Below are 24,343 nucleotides of genomic sequence, written 5' to 3'. Positions count from 1 at the left end.
TACAGGAGATGACCAGAGACTGCGGATCTAATACAGGAGATGACCAGAGACTGCAGATCTATTACAGGAGATGACCAGAGACTGCGGATCTAATACAGGAGATGACCAGAGACTGCGGATATAATGCAGGAGATGACCAGAGACTGCAGATCTATTACAGGAGATGACCAGAGACTATGGATCTAATACAGGAGACGACCAGAGACTGCGGATCTAATACAGGAGATGACCAGAGACTGCGGATATAATGCAGGAGATGACCAGAGACTGCGAATATAATGCAGGAGATGACCAGAGACTGCGGATCTAATACAGGAGATGACCAGAGACTGCGGATCTAATAAAGGAGATGACCAGAGACTGCGGATCTAATACAGGAGATGACCAGAGACTGCGGATTTAATACAGGAGATGACTAGAGACTATGGATCTAATACAGGAGATGACCAGAGACTGCGGATCTAATACAGGAGATGACCAGAGACTGCAGATCTAATACAGGAGATGACTAGAGACTGCAGATCTAATACAGGAGATGACCAGAGACTGCGGATCTAATACAGGAGATGACCAGAGACTGCGGATCTAATACAGGAGATGACCAGAGACTGCAGATCTAATACAGGAGATGACTAGAGACTATGGCTCTAATACAGGAGATGACCAGAGACTGCGGATCTAATACAGGAGATGACCAGAGACTGCGGATCTAATACAGGAGATGACCAGAGAGTGCGGATCTAATACAGGAGATGACCAGAGACTGCGGATCTAATACAGGAGATGACCAGAGACTGCGGATCTAATACAGGAGATGACCAGTGTGATACGGATCTCTAAGGCCGCGTACACACGGGCGGACTGTCTGCCCAACTTAGTCCGCTGAAACACATTTGAGCGGACAGTCCGCTCGTGTGTGGGCTTCAGCGGACTTTTTCAGCTGACTGTTTGACGAACAAAGTCTTACGGAATTTCCGTAAAACTGTCCGTCCAAACTTGGTTTGAGCGGACAGTCCGCCCGTGTGTGTGCCAGTCCGCTGTACTTTCGAAATGAGCGGACTTTTCCCACCCGGAGAAAAGTCTGCTCATTTCGAGCGCGTCTCCAGGTAGGCGGGGCCCGCGAAGGAGACGTCGCTGGCCCTGCCGCCTGGTATGGACTTAAAGGGGAACCCCAACGCGGAAAAAAATTGGCGTGGGGGTCCCCCCCAAGTCCACAACAGACCCTTGTCCGAGCACGCTACCCGGCCGGCCAGGAAAGGGGGGCGAGCGAGCGCGCCCCCCCTCCTGAGCCGTACCAGGCCGCGTGCCGTCAACATGGGGGGTGCCTTGGGGAAGGGGGGGCCGCGCGGCCCCCCCACCCCAAAGCACCTTGTCCCCATGTTGATGAGGACAAGGGCCTCTTCCCTGGCCGTTGGTTGTCGGGGTCTGCGGGCGGGGGGCTTATTGGAATCTGGGAGCCCCCTTTAATAAGGGGGCCCTCGGATACCGGCCCCCACCCTATGTGAATGAGTATGGGGTACAATGTACCCCTACCCATTCACCTGTGAAAAAAAGTACAAAAAAAAACACAACACAGGGTTAAAATATTTTATTGCACAGCTCCGGGGGTCTTCCGTCTTCGGGGGTCTTCTCGCCGAACTCCTCCGCTATCTTCTTGTAGCTCTTTTGCTAGCGGAGGAGTCCGGCTTTCTTCCTCCCCGCCGCCGGCCTCTTCTCCCGACTTCGGGGGTCTTGTCCCCCTCTTCCGTTCTTCTGCCGGGCCACCGCCCCTTCTTATAGCTCTTTTAGAGGCGGTGGCCGGTCTTCTGTCGCCGCTGTCGCCGCCTTCCGTTCTTCTTCTTCTTCTTCTTCTTCTTCTTCTTCTTCTTCTCCAGGAGATGTTGACACGACGCTCTCTCCGGCCGGAATGCCAGAGCCGCGCTGCGCGGCCACTTATATAGTGACAATGGGGCGGTGTCACATGGTATATGTCACATGGGATGGTCACATGGTTTGATGTCACATGGGGACTATGACATCGTAAGGGGGCGGGGTCACCATGTGACCAACCCATGTGACATATACCATGTGACACCGCCCCATTGTCACTATATAAGTGGCCGCGCAGCGCGGCTCTGGCATTCCGGCCGGAGAGAGCGTCGTGTCAACATCTCCTGGAGAAGAAGAAGAAGAAGAAGAAGAAGAAGAACGGAAGGCGGCGACAGCGGCGACAGCGACAGCGGCGACAGCGACAGCGGCGACAGAAGACCGGGCCACCGCCTCTAAAAGAGCTATAAGAAGGCGCGGTGGCCCGGCAGAAGAACCGGCGGCGGGGAGGAAGAAAGCCGGACTCCTCCGCTAGCAAAAGAGCTACAAGAAGATAGCGGAGGAGTCCGGCGAGAAGACCCCTGAAGACGGAAGACCCCCGGGGGTGTGCAATAAAATATTTTAACCCTGTGTTGTGTTTTTTTTGTACTTTTTTTCACAGGTGAATGGGTAGGGGTACATTGTACCCCATACTCATTCACATAGGGTGGGGGGCCGGTATCCGGGGACCCCCTTATTAAAGGGGGCTCCCGGATTCCGATAAGTCCCCCGCCCGCAGACCCCGACAACCAACGGCCAGGGTTGTCGGGAAGAGGCCCTTGTCCTCATCAACATGGGGACAAGGTGCTTTGGGGTGGGGGGGCCGTGCGGCCCCCCCTTCCCCAAGGCACCCCCCATGTTGAGGGCACGCGGCCTGGTACGGCTCAGGAGGGGGGGCGCGCTCGCTCGCCCCCCTTTCCTGGCCGGCCGGGTAGCGTGCTCGGACAAGGGTCTGTTGTGGACTTGGGGGGGACCCCCACGCCGATTTTTTTCGGCGTTGGGGTTCCCCTTTAGGTCCATACCAGGCGGCGGGGCCAGCGACGTCTCCTTCGCGGGCCCCGCCTACCTGGAGACGCGCTCGAAATGAGCGGACTTTCCTCCGCGTGTGTGGGCGAGTCCGTTCATTTCAAAAGTTGAGCGGATTGTTTGGCGGACTTAGTCCGCTGTAATTAGTCCGCTCAAAAAGTGCCGTGTGTGGGCAAGTCCGTTCATTCAAAAGTTTGGACGGACTGTCTGTCAGGTTGTCTGACGAACTTAGTTGGGCAGACAGTCCGCCCGTGTGTACGCGGCCTAAGAGAGACTGACCACTTTTATTTTTTATTAAGATCAGTTTAAAGCATTGCCAGGCATGAAAAAAAAAAACACTATCAGCCAAGATACAAAAAAGACATTGGCAGGCATTGAAAAAAAAAACACATCGGCAGGCATTGAAAAAAAAAAAAAAAGACATTGGCAGGCATGATTAAAAAAAAAAAAAAACACATTATCAGCAAAGATGCATTAAAAAATATACATATATACAGGCGAGCAATAGTGTCACTTACCTTTCTAGCAGTTGCAGGTCCTTTTACGACACTAGGCAGATGAGGTCTCCTCCAACTCCTCCCCCTTCGGTCACATGACCTCTTCACTTCCTCCTAAGGTGAAAGGCTGGCCGGATGGCCGTGGAGATGGCTGTGGTGAGCGGCGCTGGCACAAGGAGCAGCCCAGCCCGCAGCCCAGCCCAGCCCGGGACTCTGGCAGAAATAAATGCGGCCGTCTCCACGGAGTCGACCACGGAGCCGGCCGCGGAGCTGCCGTGGAGCCGGCCGCGGAGCTTGTTGCAGGACCAGCTTCACAGTGCCGAGATGACATGCGGCCCGGCGGTCCGCGGCCCACCGGGCAAATGCCCGGTGTGCCCTATGGCCAGTCCGGGCCTGGCGGTGCTAGTACTTCTCTGCTCCATATGAGAGCCCTGCGGTTCTTGCACCTCAACAGCAGAAGAAGATTGGGGTCTGGTACGTCTGACCTTGGCAGGGACCACAAATCCATCGTCAGAGCTATCTGGCCTGGAGTTTCTGTCATCTATAGGATCATATTCTGAGCTTGAATCTGACAGATGAGTGACTTCCTCTTCACTATTTGTCATGCTCAGAAACATGTAGGCCTCTTCACTAGTGTACCTCAATTTGCCATTTTGAGCTCTAAATTTACTGGTACACTAGTGAGACTCACAGGTAAAAAAGCTCTTGACTGTCAGTGACTGTATCAAAATGCTACAATAAAACTGTTAGCGATTGCAGGGATCAGGTCTGACTCTGCAAATGCTGCAGTTATGTATTTAGTGTTTTGTAAGTGACAGTGATCGATACTGTACTTGGGTGGCCTGGGCAGAGGGGCAAAACGCAGTTGCTAGCAGGTATCTGGGCTGATCTTGCTAACACTATGTTTTTGGGAACCCTAAACTGCTGGGGACGCTAGTAAAGATCTGATCAGATATTGATCCATTCAGACACTATACCACTAAGCCCTTGTACACACGGTCGGAGAATCTGTCGGAATGCGTCTTATCGGACCGTGTCGTCGGATAATCCGACTGTGTGTGGTATGCATCGGACTGATTCCATCCGAATCTGCGTCCGACCCAATTTTCCAACATGTTGGAAATATTTCCCGACCAACTGGGCCGGACGGACCTAATCCGATCATGTGTAGAGCATTTTCATCGGACCAAGTGCCACACATGCTCACATTCAAATTCCGACACGGAAGCGCTCGGTCAGGTAAAACTACTGCTCGTAAGCGATATAGCACATTCGTCACGCTGCAATGTTAAAAAATCATTCATCAAGCGCATTCTCTTGTTCTTTACAATGCTGCAAGAACCAACTTCGTTTGATGCTCATAGTCACACACACTTCTCCCCAACGGATTTCATTACTCTTTTTTAACCCAATGTTTGTTTTTGTTTTTTATTTTTTGGATGTTTTTTTGGGGGGGGGGATTCCCTATAAATCTCCTTTAAAGACACTGCTCATTTCTCCTTTTTTTTTTTTCTTTTTTTTTTTGGGTGTAAACTTACAACAACATTATTGTATTTTTTAGATTTTCTTTTTCTTTTTTAATCTACAGGAGGTTGTTTAGTGTTGGTACCCCTTGTTCTTTATTTCACTTTGTATTTTGGAAATGTACCTGCCTGCTCACAAATAAACTCTGCTTTTTGAAGGAAAACACATTACACAAGTATTTCATCAAACAAAAATAAAATTTATTTTGTTTGCTCGAAAATAAAAATAGGAACGCAGCACTGGAGAAACTTCTTAACTTTGGTGCAGCCTTTGGCCCCCAGGGCAGACATGACTAAATGAGATATTAAAAAATTGGTGGCCTGAGGAGTACATATCTCAGGGAGAGAAGTCTGCTCCTGAAGTCCTAGAGAGCAGGAAATTCAGATGCCATTTCTGTCCCCAGGATGGTGATCTTCAAGAGGCTGCATCTTCTGGCACACCAGACTCAACCCAGGCCATCACTCTCTCGTCTTCCTTTGTGACTTCCCACCAGGCATCCTTCCAGGCTGTGGCTGGGCTCCTGTAGCTGGGGCAGGAGGAGAAGGAGGGCATTGGTGGACCTCCTGGCTGCCACTTGCCACAGCCTCCCCCCGACTGAGGTCATCCTGTGTATGAAAAGGGGACATAGTTTTAGTTTTTTGACTTTTGCTATTTGACTGTTACCAAATAGAACAGACTATCATTCTGACACCAGCATTTTTCTTTCCCATCCCAAACATTTTTGGTCACTACTGTCTATTGAGATGTAAACCACTTGGAGAAATCTCAACTTACTGATCAATAAGAACATCTAGTTAACATCATTAAATGTAACACAAGAAATATGTTCAACAATGCAATACCTGTCTCAAACTGAGCCCCACCACATGGTGCTGCCTGGAAGTCCCAGGTTGGACATCAGAAGCCTGAGCTGGGGGTGAAGGATGCCTTGGAGGAAGCCTGGAGAGTGGTGGCCTGAGGGGTGGCCTGGGTACCCCCTGGTCTACCAGAAAATGCAGCCTGTCAAAGTGCACCATCCTGGGGTAATAAACAGCATCTGGATCTCCTGCTCTCAAGGACTCCAGGTGCTTTTTTCTCTCCCTGAAATATGTAAGCTTCATGGCCACAATTTTGCGATTCAGATATGTCATGTCTGCCGTGGGGACCCTGATCTGCACCAAAGCAAGCAGTTTCTCCAGTGCTGCGTTCCTCTTTGATCTGTCATAATAAAACTTGTTGTGGAACTGCCACAGGCAGGGCATCTCCATGTAGAGCTTTGAGGAATAGCCCCATAAAGTTGGGATTGTTGAATGGGTCCATTTTGTCTGAAAGACACAACACAAGACAAACCCTCAAATACTAATAATGCAATTAAAATCCCTCATAATCTTGTCCCAACAGCGGCCTAGATACAAGCAGTCTAGTCTAGTGAAGCACAAAGTTAAAAATGTTACCTTAATTTCGACATTCGCCACGTCCGTGACTCACACTCTCCTCCCAGATCGTACGGACGATACACATGTGTGTCGTTTTATATACAGTGCACATGCGTGAAACTCCGCCCGCCCCTGACGTTCTTTCCAGACTATTCCCCGCCCCTTCGCTTTCCGCGCAGTGGGGAGAGCACATGGCGGAGAGAACACAGGTGCGCAATAATAGTTCCACTAACGAGGAGGAGGGTGAGGAAAGCCCGGAGCCTGAAACGTCCCGATCCAGGAAGACAAGATTTAAGGCCTCAAATATGTCTTTTGGAGAGATGTTGGAGATGGTCGACATATTGAACAGGACTGACTATGATGGGAAGTATGGACCTTACCCAAACCCAAATATCAGAAAGGCCAAGATCATGACTAAAGTTGTGAAGAGTCTTCTGAAGAATTTTGGGGTACGCCGATCCAAGAATCAACTGAGAAAACACTGGTCAGACCTGAAACTGAGGGAGCACGAGCAGTACAGAAGGATCAAGCGTGTTCTTAAAAAAAGTACCGTATATACTCGAGTATAAGCCGAGATTTTCAGCCTCTTTTTTGAGGCTGAAAGTGCCCCCTCGGCTTATACTCGAGTCACCGCTGTCTGACTGCTCGATCAGCGTATCGAGCAGACAGACGGCGGACATTAAAATTTAAAAGCCGCGCCTCCTTCTCCGCCTCCGCCTGTGATAGGCGGAACACTGAATTTCCCAGCAGTCAGTGTTCCACCTATCACGGACATCCGCTCATTCTCATACTACGGACGAGTATGAGAGGATGTCCGTGATAGGCGGAACACAGGCTGCTGGGAAATTGAGTGTTCCGCCTATCACAGGCGGAGGCGGAATTTTGAATTGTAGAATGGCCGCCGAGAAGAGCGGCGATCCATCGGCACGGCACGGGACGGAGGAGGCACGGCACGGGACGGAGGAGGCACGGGAAGGAGGAGGCACGGCACGGGACGGAGGAGGCACGGGACGGAGGAGGCACGGCACGGGTCGGAGGAGGCTCGGGACGACGGCGGCTCGGGACGGAGGCTTGGGACACAGGTAGGCTGGACACACACACAAGGCTGCACGGACACACACACACACACACACACACACACACACACACACACACACACACACACAAGGCTGCACGGACACACACACACACACACACACACACACACACAGGGATGGATGGATGGATGGATACACACACACACACACAGGGATGGATGGATGGATGGATACACACACACACACACACACACACACACAGGGATGGATGGATGGATGAATACACACACACACACACACACACACAGGGATGGATGGATGGATGGATGGATGGACACACAGGGATGGACGGACACACACACAGGGATGGACAGCCATGTCTCACCCTCGGCTTATACACGAGTCAATAAGTTTTCCAGTTTTTTGGGGGTAAATTGGGGGCCTCGGCTTATATTCGGGTCGGCCTATACTCGAGTATATACGGTAAGTAGTCGTCGTGTGTTCATATGATTATTCTTGCTTGCATACATGCTCCATGTGCTTTGATTTCATGTTGTGCATTTTAAAATGGTCACTTTCAAGGTCATGGTTTCGTTCGTTCGTATGAAACATCGTTCTGCAGGGAAGTATTCCAGCTTAACAAAGTGTCCCCAATAATGTTCTCACCTTGTAACTCGGCCCAAAAACACAATTGTACAACACTTCTGAGCAATGTTTCATATTCCTATTTATGCCCTCTGTGTGCTAATTAATCTTTGTTTACATTCTCATAGGGGAGAGAAGACTCGGCAAGTATGAGGACACCAGGGACCATGAGGACACCAGGGACCACACCCCTCCCAAAGAAGGGCAACTTCCAAAAGAAGAAACAGAGGAGCAGGAGCAGGAGGAGGAAGAAGGAGAGATTGTGGAGGTTGGCCAAATTGTCACCACAGCAAGTGAGTGTCGGAGAACACAGCTTCCGGTAAGCTCATCAATGTATATCACCATATTTGGATTACATGGTGTGTTTGTTTTTTGTTTTTTTAGGTGATGTGGAGGAAGATTCCCGTTTTACCAGTGAAAGTGCCCAGATCTTGATCGGGGAGATAATGGGGTGCAATAGGGATTTGGAAATTGTACAACAAAACATCAATGATGTTAAAAATAAAATGAAGAACATCATTGATGTTTTGGGGAGAGTGTGAAAACGAAAAAACTAGATAGGGTTTTATTTTTGCTTTAAAAAAAAAAAAGTTGTATTTTGCATAATTCAAAATTTGGAAGATGCACAGAGTGTGTAAACATGCGCTATCTCCCATCATGGGGGGATCAATGTACATGTTTTGTGGAAAGTGTCTGAGATGAAGGGGTTGCAGCCCCAAAGCATGTACATTGATCCCCCATGATGGGAGCTAGCACATGATGACACACTGTGTGCATCTTCCAAATTTGGATTTTTCAGGGCTCACACCCCATGTGATGAAGGCAATATCAGCCCAGTTTGTACATACTCATGTCTGATATTGTCTTCACTTTTCCAAGTTGAACTTTGTAAGTTCCTGTGTTCTGTATTTTACGCTTTGATACATGCCTGTTTACACAAAAAAACAAGTAAAAAATAAATATGATTAAACTCGGTTTTGGATACCCAAAATATCTTGGTTTGTTGTAAAAACCTTTACTAAACGCACATATGAATGTGCTTGTATTAAAAAGTTGAATTCTCAACAATGTGTGGCTTCCTTTTTCATTGGGCTTAAAATGTATTTGTAGTGAAATTTGAGTTTGTGCTGAGAAGGAGTGTGATTTACTAAAGGCAACTCCACTTTGAACTCTTAGTGCAGTTTCAGGTGTACTTTTGCAGGGCACTTGTAGTGCATAGTGGATGTGCCTTTAGTAAAAAGTACCCACAGTGAGGTGTAAATTTGGACAATCATGCCATTTTCCTGCCATGGTGCTGAAAATTAGCATGATTTAGATCAGTAATGCGCTACACATTAGTTAACAAAAAGAAGGTGTGTGTGTGTGTAGCAGACCCACAACATAATAAGATTATCTGAAGAAGAGACTGTCCCCTCATCTCACTCTGAACTTGGGTTTGCACTGTTGCTGAAAAAGGCACAACTTAAAAAAAAAAGGCAAAGTGGGAGGCCACAGTCTGCCATTCCTTTTGCGTTGAAGGACACTGTGTAGTGACACAAGAAAAAAAACTAGTAATTTTACAAACCAACATTGCATGCAGATTAGACACCCACATTTTTGGACAAAATTAGTATAACTTTTTTTAACTGAGTATTTAAAGCCTAAAGTATAAGGTCCCCTTATGAGAGTCATATCCCCGCCCCCCCCCCCCCATCTGATGGGCCCTTGATAAAAAATGAGGGGGGATGTTTAGGAGAGGTAACCCTCTACACTTGATTGAGAGCTGAATGCCTAAATAATGTGTGATACTTTGTGAAGCCCCTTCTTAGTTACACTATTGCCAGCCCACCGGACAGGTAAGAAGTGTCAGAATAACAAAATGGAAGCACATTTTGACATTCCGCTATTACATAGCAAGAAAATTAATGTGTTAGAAAAAAAAAAAATAGCATTTGAAAGTATTGAGGCAGGCCCTTACACTACATGCTTTGGTGAATTGTTCCATAAATGTTATCATGAAAAAGGTATTTAGAGTGTGTATTGGGTTGGGTCAAGTCATCAGATAGAAGATTGCTATCAGCTGAGCTAGCAGTTGGGGAGAGGGGGGTTACTAATGAGTTTGGCACAACTCCAAAAAACAACAAAAAAGTCACTTTGCATGAATTGAAGCACACACATCACATTTGTAGACATTTTAGGGGGTGTTTAGGGGAAAGCAATACTATGGAGCTGACAAAAGACATTGTCAAGTGACTAGACTATAGTTTTAGGGGCCAAGAAGAGCATGGTGGGGAAGTTAGTGAGGCAAATCCGCATGAGGACAAAGGGGCAGAGCATATGAATTAGAGCATATTGCAATGATGGTAATTAGGGAATGAGGAAAGAAATGCAAGACATTAGCAATCATGAAATACATAGAATGTGATGTTTAAGGATAAAACTTAGCATAATATAGTCCTTCTGCAGGAGCTGAATGATGGCAGAACAGGTCTCTGGAATAATGATCCCCAGAGCCTGGGGGGAGATGCCTGTAGAGAACTTGAGGTCCTGAAGGCTTCTCCCTGTCGCCAAGTAGCGCAACGTGGCGATGAGCCTCTGCTCCGGAGTGATGGCTTGCTGCATGCAGGTATCCTGCCTGGTGATATAAGGGGACAGCAAAGCCAGCAGACAGTGAAAAACGGGGTCCGTCATCCTGAGAATAATCCAGAAATGATCAGGATTATTCTCGCGGATCTCACGGAGTAAAGGCATGTGGGAGAACTGGTGACGCTGGCGCAAACAATTCTTGGTCGTCCAAACATGTTTCATCTATGTGCAAAGTCAAAGTAAGAACCCCTGCACAGCACAAACTGTACGATGAGTACATAGACGAAACATGTTTGGAAAACGGTCGGCTGGTCAAAACGGACACCAGAAAGCAACGCTAAACAGCAAGGCCTGAAAGGACGACCTGAATAGCAGAAGCAAGCAGACAATAAAAAATGCCTTTCAAAGCGTACTAGACCAAGATAGAGTCCACAATGAGAAGCAAATTCTTAATGACTGCATGCACTGATTATCAGATACGCAAAGACAAGCACAAACTGAAGAGCAGTAGCGATCTGAATCACTAATCTGAAAAGCGCGAATCGTCTTTCACCAAACTTCTTCTAAAACACGAGATCAGCAGAAGGAGCCCAAAGGGTGCCGGACGTGGTGCTGAACTTCCTTTTTCTAGTCCCGCCGTACACGGCTTACATCACCGCGTTCTTGGCAACCGCGAAATCAGACAACTTGGCCCGACCGTGTGTATGCAACAGTTTCGGACACAATCCGTTGGACTAAATCAGACAGGCAAAATCTGATGGATTTGGTTGCCAAAATCTCAGACCGTGTGTACGTGGTCTAAGGGAGGTGTATACTGTGTGTGTGTGGGTGTTAGCGGTATTGGCACTAACCTGATGCTGCCTGGGGTTACGCAGACTCTATCTGACCCTAAAAACAAACTAACTAACCATCGTCACCCGTAACATATATACGGTGATCACTGGTGAAAGGGTTAACTAGGGAGCTGACACTGAACCTAAATACTTACCTGGCTAACTAGTGTCACCTGTGATGCCCTGTAAACACGGTCAGAAATTCAGATGCAAAAGGTCTGATAGAATTATGTTGTCACAAAATCCGATCGTGTGTGGGCTCTATTGGACTTTTTCTGTCTGAAATTCCGACGGAAAAAGTTTGAGAGCTGGATCAAAAATTTTCCGACAAGAAAATCTGATCAGACTTTTTCCAATCGTTTGTAGAGAATTCCAACGGACAAAGATTCCGACGGACAAAGATTAAATTACGAGACCAAAGTTATTGGCTACTAGCCTCTATGTAGTCCCATCATACGCAACGAACGTCACCTCCTTCAGAACGATAGAATTTTCCAACCGTGTGTATGCAACACAAGTTTTGGGCAAAATCCGTCTGAAAAAATCTGACGGATTTTGTGGTCGGAATGTCTAACCGTGTGTACAGGGTATAATACTAATACGGCGATCAGAAAAAAGATCGCTTAGTGAGACTGGCGACAGGGGTGATCAAGGGATTAAACCTTTGTTAGGGGGGTACCCTAGACCTAAAGGGGCCTACTACTTATAACAGTCACAAATGACACCAATGCAGTAATCAGTAAAGAAAAAGAAAATGCTATTGTTGTCACTGTGACAGGGGGTGCGGGGGGGGGGGGTGATTGGGGGTGATTTGTGTGCCTGCGTGTTCTACTGTAAGTGTAGTGTTGGTGCAAACTCACTTGGATGTCTTCTCTCCTCAGAAGCCAGAACGAAAAAGCTTCATGAGGAGCAATGACATCACTTCCTTTGCTTCTGTTAACATTACAGAAGCAGAGGAAGCATTCCATTCGCCAAGAGCAATCATGAGGGGGTGGCCATGAATCAGTGGCCTCCCCCTCAGCACAGATTGCTCCTGAAGCGATTCTGACCACCGCAAGCACCGGGGGGGGGGGGGGGGGGGCTGGGAGGCAGGAGGCAGGGACATACATGTACACCCATATGCCTTCCCATGCCATTCTGCGAACATACATCGGCGGTCGGCAACTGGTTAATTAATTTTCCAATTTTCATCATACCTTTCTCAATTTTTTATAGCAGGACCCTTATGGTCCCTTATATCCTGTAAATTGCATGAATAAGAACCTTGTCCTGGGGGTGGTAATATACAGATAGTAAGTAAATTACTGTATAAATGTGGTTCATCTGACATACTTATTTTGACAATGTGGTTCATGTGACATGCTCATTTTTACAATTATATCAAGGCTGGTTATTAATTCAGTTAGTTATTTATTTTTACCAATTATAGTCTTCCCCCCTCTTTTCTTAATTCTTAAAATTTTTAACATTTCACTCATTCATTTCCCGCCCCCACACACCCCCCTCCCCCGTTCCTTTCATTAAATTGTTTGGTTTTTGTTTGGAATGATAAACCATTATCATTACAATAATGGTTTATACGACTTTTTAATTGAAGTATTTGATTTTATTATTTGTATTTTATTGCATGTTATTTTGATATGCTCAATGTCTAGAATCCACTGACTGCTGTAGTTCCACGGCCGCAGCTAGCCACGCAGTGTGTTTATTTAGGCGGCAACCTCCTTGGTGCAGCAGGCCAGTAGAAGGAGCTGTAAGCTACGAGCCAGACAAGAGGGATTCTAGCTCTCTAAATGTTGTAGTGCCCTTAGTTTAAAAAAAACGTGAGTTAGCTGAAAAAGCAATTCTAAACAGTTCAATGCTGGTAACTGGTATTTGCAATGAAGGAGGCAGCCATCCTCAGAGGGTGTCCAGGACCTCTGTAGACAAGTCAATAGCTGAGAAGGGGGGGGGGGGGGGCAACTGGATATGTAAAAAGGTTCAGAAAAGGTTGTGCAAATAAAAACTTACACTGTCCAAACAGGTGTGGATGTCCATAAAGATGATCAGTTCTAGAGAGATCCGATGCCACACTATGGGTTCTGCTGCCGTTCACCTGGCTGCTGAGAATGTAGATCTTCTTACTGGCTGTGTTGTGTGTCCCAGGAAGCAGGGTGCTCCATGCTGTCCAGCCTGGAACATGGAAGCGGAAGTGACGTCACCGGAACAGGACAGGCATCAGTTCATTGTTACTGCTTGAGTGTGTATGAACTTTAAATTTGTTATTGCACTACCAAAAAGAGGATAGCTGCTAACTTTACAATGTGACAGGTTGTGATTGGATGTAAATAGGAAAGTGTAGTGCTGAGAGAGTTGTACATGTACACAAAATACGAAACACTATATTAGTAACAATGATAAGTGAATATACACTAATTGTATAGATGTGCAAGTAATGACATAAAAAGGTGCATGTAAATTGTACGTCAACACAAGTGCATGAGTGCTAAGAATGATATACATTCACTAGTAGCCACAGTGGACTAGGTGATCTAAAGCAAAATATAATGGGAAAGAACAAGTCCACAAACATCCATGTTGGGAAGGGCTCACGACACACTGTAATGCCCTGTATACACGGTCGGACATTCAGACAACAAAATCCATCGGATTTTTTCAGACGGATGTTGGCTCAAATTTTTCTTGCATACACACAGTCGCACAAAATTTCCGATCGTCAAGAATGCAGTGACGTACAACACATATACGACGGAACTATAAAAGGGAAGTTCAGCACCACGTGCACCACCCTTTGGGCTCCTTCTGCTGATCTTGCGTTTATCGCGTGTTGGTAGAAGTTTGGTTAGAGACGATTCGCACTTTTCAGACTTGTGCTTCAGATCATTATTGCTCTACAGTTTGTGCTTGTGGGTTCGTATCTGCTTTTCAGTGCATATAGTCAATTCGCATTTGTTTGCCAGTGCGTGCTATTTATATTACTGTATTTGATATTCAGTGCGTTCTTGTCTGCTCGTTGCTGATTTTCAGTTCATTCTTTCAGACCTTGCTGCTTTTCAGTGCTTTCTGTTTCTGTATTTAATGTTTGCTAATGTATTGTATTTCTTTCATCATTCCCTAATTACCATGATTGTAATATGCTGTAATATGCTGTGCCCCTTTGTCCTCATGCATGCTGGAAGCTTTTAAAGTTCTTTTTTGTCCTTCATGCATATTTGCCTTCACTAAACTCCCCAGCATGCTCTCCTGGGCCCATATACACCTATAGCCTAGTCACTTAGCAATGTATGTTGTCAGCTCCATAGTGGTGCTTTCCCCTAAACACCCCCTAAAATGTGTACAAATGTTATGTGTGTCCTTACATTCATTCAGAGTGCCAGAGGCTTTTTTTTGGTGGCCCAAACTCATTGGAACCCTCCCTCCCCCCAACAGCTAAATCAGCTGATAGCAATCCTCTATCTGCTGACTTTAGCAACCCATACACACTATATCTACCTCTTTTGTGGTCTGATTTATGGATGAACTCACCAAAGCATGTAGTGCAAGGGCCTGTCTGAATACTTTCAAATGGTGCTGCTTAAAGTTTGTTTCTCGTATTATTATCTTGATAGGTAATAGCAGAATGTAAAGTGTGCTTCCATTTGTTCAGTGTGTTTTTTATTTTTTTGTTTTTATTATGACACTTCTTACCTGTCCAGTGGGCTGTTAATAGTGTAAGTAAGGAGGGGCTGGCCAAAGTTAACACACATTATTTATGCATTCAGCTCTCAATGAAGTGGATGAAATTAAATTTTTGCAATGGGCCAACAGATGGGGTGAGGAATCTGAGGAAAGTGGACCTTATACTTTTGTCTTTAAATACTCATTTCAATAAATGTTATACTTATGTTGGCCAAAAATGTTTGTGTCTAATCTGCTTGCAATGTTTATGTGAAAAATGACAAAAAATTTTTTTTGTTTGACTCGACAGTTTCCTTCATCCCACCCCCAAACTCAGGGTCCTACTATTATAATTACAAGGGGTATAATAACATAGTGATGTTGTCGGTGGTTTCAGCTACTTATGAGTTCCTCTATATGGACGTGGGGAAAAATGGCCAGATGTCAGATTGTGGAGTGATCACCCAGACGGAGTTCTACTGGTGTCTCCAGAATGGCAGCTTGGGTTTGCCACCTCCATAAGATAATGTGGAAGGACTCCCCTTTGTCTTTGTCACGGATGAAGCCTTTGCGCTGGGGGACCATGTCATGCAGCCATTCCCTATGAGGACCCTCACCCCGGATCAGAGGGTTTTTAATTACCGGCTGGCCAAAGCCAGAAGAGTGATGGAGAACATTGGGATAATGGCCAGCCGGTTCCGCCTATTTTTACACCAATCCACATGGCGGAATATAAACTGAAGCATATTGTGCTTGCCTGCTGCATTCTGCACAATTTTCTCAGAAAAACTTCACCAAACTATGTGGCCTCAGTTGGGCCTGAGACACACTTTCCAGAACTTTCCAACCTGATGGCACTTGAAGCTGGCCATTCTGGCTAGCCCCCACAAAGCGCCCGCAAGGTCAGAAGAAGATACATGGAGTACTTTGTGGGTAGGGGGGCATTGATATGCCAGACAATGTCTGAGAGACATTTTTTAAATAAATTTATATTTGAAACTGGAATAATATTTGTTTTCATTTACTGTGTGGGTTTCTTTTAGCTGTCTCCTATGTTTTTTTTTTTTTTTTGGGCCTTTTTCTTCAACATTGCAAACCAAACCACATGAGCCTCTTCTTCAGATAATAATATTATTATTATTATGTTGTGGGTCTGCTACATGCACACATCTTGTTTTTGTTGTTAATGTATGTAGTGCATTACTGACAAAAATATTCATCATTTTCAGCACCATGACAGAAATGTGTGGAGCCATGAAAATGGCGTGATTGGGGCAAATTACAAAGCACTGTGGGTGTTATTTACTAAAGGCAAATCCACTTTGCACTACAAGGGCACAGCAAACGTGCACTTGAAACTGAACTTGGAGTGCAAAGTTGATTTGCCTTCAGTAAATAACCCCCATTGCCACAGAAAACACCAACGTTACTACAAAAACTGCTTTTGAGCATTGAAAGAAGAAGCCACACATTGTTGATGATAATAAAACTTTTTACTAAAAGCACATTCACATGTGCATTTATCAAAATTTTTTTCAACAAACCAACATATTTGGTGTAAATAATATTATTTTTGGTAACATTAATATAACTAGCCGTTTTTTTAAAAACAGGCTTGTTTCAAAGCATAATAAAACATACACAACTCAGGAACTTACAAAGTTCAACTTTGAAAAGTGAAGGCAATATCAGACATGATTATGTCCAAACTGTGTTGATATTGCCTTCATTAGATGGGGTGATGTCATCCGTGTAAAAGCCAAATTTGGAAGATGCACACAAATTGGAATTCAAACTGGCAATTTCCTCCTGATCCCATGCCTAATGTCAACATATGCTATCTCCCATCATGGGGGATCAATGTACATGTTTTGGGGGTGCAACCCCTTCATCTCAGCCACTTTAGTAGCGAGGAAGGGGTTGCACCCACAAAACGTGTACATTGATCCCCCATGATGGGAGATAGCACATGTTGACACACTGTGTGCATCTTCCAAATTTGGCTTTTCACATTTTTTTAAATTGGTTTTTAAAATCTCAAATCGATGCTAGCTAGTTTTGTGTGTTTTAGATTCTCCCTAAAACATCAATGATGTTCTTAATTTTTTGTTGAACATCATTGATGTTTTTCTTGAGATTTTCTAAATCACGATTGCACCCCATTATCTCTCCGATGAAGATCTGGGCACTTTCACTAGTAAAATTACATTCTTCTTCCACAACATCCACATCACCTAAAAATAAATTAAAAAAACACCATGCATTATAAAAATGCAGGCATCCATCTATTACCTGAAGCTGTGGTCTCAGACACTCACCGGTTGTGGTGACAATTTCGGCCAATTTCAACAACCTCTCCTTCCTCCTCCTCCTCTGTGTGTGGTGTTGGTATTTCCCCTTCTTTGGGGGGCATGGGGTCCCTGGTGTCTTCAGACATCCCGAGTCTTCTCTCCCCTATGAGAATGTAAAAAAGGAATACATAGCACACTGATATTTGAGGGCAGAAATAGGAATATGAAACATTGCTTAGAAGTGTCGTGCAATTGTCTTTTTTTGCAGAGTTCAAAGCTGATAACATTATTTTTTACACTTTATATAGCTGGAATACTTACCTGTTTTGTGCAAGTTTCACAGATGGAGACACCCCTATAGTATCCACTGGAGCACGTGTGTGGGACACCCTAATAAAAACGGTGTTCTGGTGTCCCACACTAGTGCTCTTGAGTCCAGATGTGTAAACAGCTGCCGAGTGTTCTCTCCTTAAACTGAATCAAGTTTACATTTCATTCTAGTTACAAACCGATCTAGACAACAAACTTCTTTGACTAGAAATAGGCCTGAACAAATGTCTAACTACAAATGTTTAACTAACTGCGACTTCCCAAAACATCGTATTTTAGTGGGTGAACAAACTATGTTTCCTACGGCCGATTGAACCCATGAAAAGGAAAGTGGCCATTTTAAACTGTACAACACTAAAGAAAAGCACATGGAGCAGTATGCAAGTAATAATAATAATATGAACACAGGACAATTACTTACTTTTTTTAAGAACTCGCTTGATTTTTCTATACTGATCGGGCTCCCTCAGTTTCAGGTCAGACTAGCGTTTCCTCAGTTGATCCTTGGATCACCGTACCCCAAAATTCTTCTGCAGACTCTTCACAACTTTAGCCATGATCTTGGCCTTTCACACATTTGGGTTTGGGTAAGGTCCATACTTCCCATCATAGTCGCTCCTCTTCAATATGTCCACCATCTCCAACATCTCTACAAAGGACATATTTGAGGCCTTAAATCTTCTCCTCCGGGATGTTTCTGGCTCTGGGCTTTCGCTGTCCTTATTGCTGAAATTAGCACGCACCTGCTGTGTCTCCGCCATGTGCTCTCCCCACTGCACCGAAAGAGAAGGGGCGGGAAATAGACTAGAAAGGCGGGCGGGCGGAGTTTCACGCATGAGCAGTGTATATAAAATGTAACACACGTGCTTCGTACGTACGATCTGTGAGTGGAGGACGAAGTATCGGAAGCGACAATCGTTACAACAAAGGTATAATTTAAACTTGGAACATCAGTGATACTGCTTATAGATTGAGGCCTATATTAGGTCAAGATTAGGAGAGTTTAGCCTGACATTAGGGTTTGTCTTGTGTTGTGTCTTGCAGAGAAAATAGATGGGTTCAAAGACCACAGTTTTCTCCCAATTTTCATAGACAAGTATAGGGAGCTTCCCTGTCTGTGGCAGGTGAAACACCACCATTACAATAATAAATGAAAGAGTCAGGTAGCACTGGAGAAACTGCTGGAGTTGGTTAAGCAGGTGGTCCCCACGGCAAACATTCCCTATTTAAAAGCCAAAATTGGTGGCCTGAGGAGTACATATCTGAGGGAGCACAAGAAGGTCCAGGACTCCATGAGATCAGGAGCTGCAGCAGACGACGTTTATGCCCCCCGGCTGTGGTACTATAAGAGACTGCATTTTCTGACCAGACTGAAATCAGGGAATACCTCTCCACCCTTCCTTCCACACTTTGTTCCACCCCAGCTGAGGCTTCCCATGCCCATCCTGGGCCTTCCAGCCAGGAAGAAGTAGAGGAGCCCAGCTTGAGCCAGGTATAGTATTGTTCTACATATTTTTTGTGTAAAAATGAATGAGGTTAACTAGATGTGATTAATGATGACTAATTGCTGATTTAATAAAGTGTTTTACATATCAATAGACAGTAGTAGCCAAAAATAATTGGGACAATGCTGGGGTCAGAATGATAGTCTTTTCTATTTGTTAACATTCAATTTGCAACAGTCATGAGCTGAAAATTGTGTGTGATTGATAAACCAAAAACTAAAAGTATGTCCCTTTTTCATACACAGGAAGACCTCAGCCAGGAGGAGGCCATGGAATGTGGCAGCGAGGAGGTGGCTGTGGAATGTGGCAGCCAAGAGGAGGCAGGGGTTAATGGCAGCCAGGAGGTGGGCATGCCTAGGAGCCTCACAGAATAAAACAATAAAATAAAAAGATAATAATGGTGTTGTGATAAGTTGACACTCAAAACACGCAAAAAAAATTATGGAGATCACCAAAATACAAAAAAGGAGATATTGAGTAAAAAAACAGCCACAAAATTAAAAAAATATATTAAAACATAAAAATCAAAAACGATTCCAGACATCTGACAAATAAAAGTATTATATTCATGAAATCAGGAGAAATAATGAAGAAAGAAGTTTGTGAGAAGTCTGTGTGAATATGAGCAGCAAAACAACTTCATTCTTCTAGCATTAACCACTTCAATACCGGGCCATAGTAAAATGATGCTCACAGATGGGATCTCACATCCTGGGTGGGCGTCATATGATGTCCTCTGTATTTTGCCACTCCTGCAGGCCCCTGGGGGCCCGCAGCGCAGCAATTGTGGGTGAGCTGTGTCCCTCGGACACAGCCCATCCCCGATCCGTGTGATTGGCATCCCCGATACACCCCCGATACACGTGACCGGCCATGTCCAATCACAGCCGGTCACATGTACTGTCTACATTCACGGCGCTCGTGCACGCCCCTAGGGCACATGCAGAGAGGCGATCGAGGACGAGGCTTGTCACCCTGACACAGCCCAACGAAGCTCAATTAAATTGGCTCTTTACCATGTGGCCGGCTGTATCCAATCACAGCCGGTCACAGAATCTAAACAAACCGCTGTAACGAGATGTTACCGGGTTCTCCTCCTTACACATCGATCGTGTGTGAGGAGATTGTGGTAAAATCTCGTTACAGCTTAGTGTACACACCAAACACACTGATTACCCACCCCCCTAATAAAGAGGACCTGTCACCAGCCATCAAAGTACCTGTCACCACCTATCAAAGTACCTGTCATCACCCATCCCAGCCCATCTGAGTACCCAGTGGCGTAACTAGAACCTTCAGGGCCCCGATGCAAGGAACCATGAAGGGCCCCCCTGAACCCCAGCCAGGGCCCTTCCCTCCGAGTCCGGCGGTGGAACTCCAGGGCGTGGTCACAGGTATGACCTTTGTGAGCCCTGTAGTTCCACCACTGGTTGGGGAGAACAGACATCGGACTGAGCGGCAATGCATGGAGCAGGAGAGGGGTACTCTGAGGACACAGGTCATGCGGGGAATGCACAACTAAAGAGCAGCCAGTGCGATAGTAGAGCATGGAGCTCTGCTAGTCACCCTCCACCTCCAGCCACCCGTGTGCATGGTGCACTGGTACCCCTAGCTGCCTATGCTGCTGCCGGCCATATGTAGAGGGGGCTGCATGGGCCCCCTGCATCACAGGGCCCGGTTGCGGTCGCAACTGCTGCACCCCCTATAGTTACGCCCCTGTGAGTACCTGAGTACCTGTCCCAGCCCATCTGAGTACCCGAGTACCTGTCTCAGCCCATCTGAGTACCCGAGTACCTATCCCAGCCCATCTGAGTACCTGAGTACCGAACCCAGCCCATCTGAGTACCTGAGTACCTGTCACAGTTCATCTGAGTACCCGAGTACCTGAGTACATGTCACAGTCCATCTGAGTACCTGTGGCACAGTCCATCTGAGTATCCGAGTACCTGTCCAGCCAATCTGAGTACTTGAGTACCTGTCACAGTCCATCCGAGTACCCAAGTACCTGTCACAGTCCATCTGAGTACCCAAGTACCTGTCACAGCCCATCTAAGTACCTGAGTACCTATCACAGCCCATCTGAGTACCCGAGTACCTGTCACAGTCCATCTGAGTACCTGTCCCAGCCCATCTGAGTACCTGAGTACCTGTCCCAGCCCATCTGAGCCTCCAAGTACCTGTCACAGCCCATCTGAGTACCCGAATACCTGAGTACCTGTCACAGACCATCTGAGTACCTGTCACAGTCCATTTGAGTACCTGAGTACCTGTCACAGCCCATCTGAGTACCTAAGCACCTGTCACAGTTCATCTGAGTACCCTAGTACCTGAGTACCTGTCACAGTTCATCTGAGTACCCGAGCACCTGTCCAAGCCCATCTGAGTACCCTAGTACCTGAGTACCTGTCACAGTCCATCTGAGTACCTTTCACAGTTCAAATGAGTACCTGAGTAACTCTTACAGTTCATCTGAGTACCCGAATACCTGTCACAGTCCATCGGAGTACCCGAGTACCTGACACCAGCCCATCAGAGTAACCAAGTACCTGTCTCCAGCCCATCAGAGTACCCGAGTACCTATTTGCAGCCCATGCCTCATAGAATACTAGGGATGAGCCGAACACCCCCCGGTTCGGTTCGCACCAGAACTTTCGAACGGACCCCACGTTCGTCACGAACGTTAGAACCCCATTGAAGTCTATGGGACTCGAACGTTCGAAATGGAAAGTGCTAATTTTAACGGCTAATATGCAAGATATTGTCCTAAAAAGGGTTTGGGGACCTGGCTCCTGCCCCAGGGGACATGGGTCAATGCCTAAAATGTTTTTAAAAATGGTCGTTTTGGCGGGAGCACTGATTTTAATGACGATTAAAGTGAAAAAAAAAAGTAAAATATTCCTTTAAATATGGTGCCTGGGGGGTGTCTGTAGTATGCCTGTGAAGTGCCACGTGTTTCCCGTGTTTAGAACAGTCCCTGCACAAAATGACATTAAACGGAAATAACACCATTTAAAACTGCTTGCGGTTTTAATGTTATATCTGGTTCCTGCAATATGGTTGAAAATCATTCAGAAAAATGGCATGGGTAGCCCTCCCTGCCCATTACCGGCCTATTTGGGTCTTGTACGCATATTAAGGGGAACCCTGTACCCATATTAAAAAAAGGAAATGCGTGTGGCCCCCAGGCCCTATATACTCAGAACAGCAGTATACAGGCAGTGCAAACAAGACAGGGACTGTGTAGGTTTGTTGTGTTAAGTTGAATCTGTTTGTAATTTTCAACTGGTACATTTTTAAAGTGTAGCTCCAGTCAAAAAAACTATTTTTAAGCTTTTTGGAAAACATAGGGAAGGGTTATCACCCCTGTATAATTTGTTTTGTCGTCCATCTTTTTTCATCTCACTTGCTGCTGTCTCCTTGCGGTTGCAAGTAGGAGATGTTTGTAAGTTGGATGTTTGAAAGTAGGGGCCTGCCCTATATGCTCTGCAGAAATGGCGGAACAAGGTGTTGGTTTTGCCACAACATTGTAAGCCCTCAAAGTGACTCTTGGTGGGCGCTGGAGCGCCCTGCTGTGAACGATTATATCAAGAATTGTAATTACATGCCATTGTTGAACAGTGGTAGAAAAATTGACCTTTGGTGGTTGTGGTGCTGGTGCCACAACACTATAAGTCCTCACCGTTACTCTGGGTGGGCACAGGAAGGGGCCCTCCTGTGAAATATTATATCAAGAATTGTAATTACATGTCCCTGTTAAACAGGGGCATAAAAATTTGGCCTTAGGCACTGCTGCTGGTGCCACCACACTGCAACCTCTTCCATATACTCTAGTTTTTTTGCTGGAATTAGCCCTGCTGCAAAGCATTGCATCAAAAATTGTACTTAAACGCCCCTGTTAAACAGGGGAAGAAAAATTGGGCCTTAGGCACTGGTGCTGGTGCCACCACACTGCAACCTCTGCCATATACTCTAGTTTTATTGCAGGAATTAGCCCTGCTGCAAAGCATTGCATCAAAAATTGTACTTAAACGCCCCTGTTAAACAGGGGCAGAAAAATTGGGCCTTAGGCACTGGTGCTGGTGCCACCACACTGCAACCTCTGCCATATACTCTAGTTTTATTGCAGGAATTAGCCCTTCTGCAAAGCATTGCATCAAAAATTGTACTTAAACGCCCCTGTTAAACAGGGGCAGAAAAATTGGGCCTTAGGCACTGGTGCTGGTGCCACCACACTGCAACCTCTGCCATATACTCTAGTTTTATTGCAGGAATTAGCCCTGCTTTATTGCAGGAATTTGCAGGAAATAACCCCAATTGGGCTCAAATAGAGAACAGCTATGTAGGTGGATATAGCGGTATGTACTGGGTACAGAGCACGCAGACAGCACGCACTATCTCCTAACACTACTGACTGCAAGCTCTATTATTAAAGATAGATCACTAGCTATATAGGCGACGTGAATATCGCGGTGTATACTGCGGTCAGGGCACGCAGACAATAACCAGAAAACAGCAGAGATAAAGGGGTATATACAGATGTATACTGTGCTGTGCTGGAGGCACACACAACTTCCAATAACTCCTGCAGATGGCAAGTGGGCTCAAATAGAGAACAGCTATGTAGGTGGATATAGCGGTATGTACAGGGTACAGAGCACGCAGACAGCACGCACTATCTCCTAACACTACTGACTGCAAGCTCTATTATTAAAGATAGATCACTAGCTATATAGGTGACGTGAATATCGTAGTGTATACTGCGGTCAGGGCACGCAGACAATAACCAGAAAAAAGCAGAGATAAAGGGGTATATACAGATGTATACTGTGCTGTGCTGGAGGCACACACAACTTCCAATAACTCCTGCAGATGGCAATTGGGCTCAAATAGAGAACAGCTATGTAGGTGGATTATAGCGGTATGTACTGGGTACAGAGCACGCAGACAGCACGCACTATCTCCTAACACTACTGACTGCAAGCTCTATTATTAAAGATGGACCACTAGCTATATAGGTGAGGTGAATATAGTGGTGTATACTGCGGTCAGGGCACAGACAATAACCACTACACAACAGCAAGATAGGAAATCAGCCAAAAACGATCGGTGTGTACTGTGTTGAAGGTACACAGAACACCCACTGCTTCAGATGCCAACATACTACACGAGGCCG

This window comes from Lithobates pipiens, unplaced genomic scaffold (assembly GCF_037356315.1).
Source record: "Lithobates pipiens isolate NorthernLeopardFrog02 unplaced genomic scaffold, aLitPip1_a1.2 Scaffold_8, whole genome shotgun sequence".
Classification (NCBI taxonomy): domain Eukaryota; kingdom Metazoa; phylum Chordata; class Amphibia; order Anura; family Ranidae; genus Lithobates; species Lithobates pipiens.
This window is presented reverse-complemented; position numbering follows the sequence as displayed.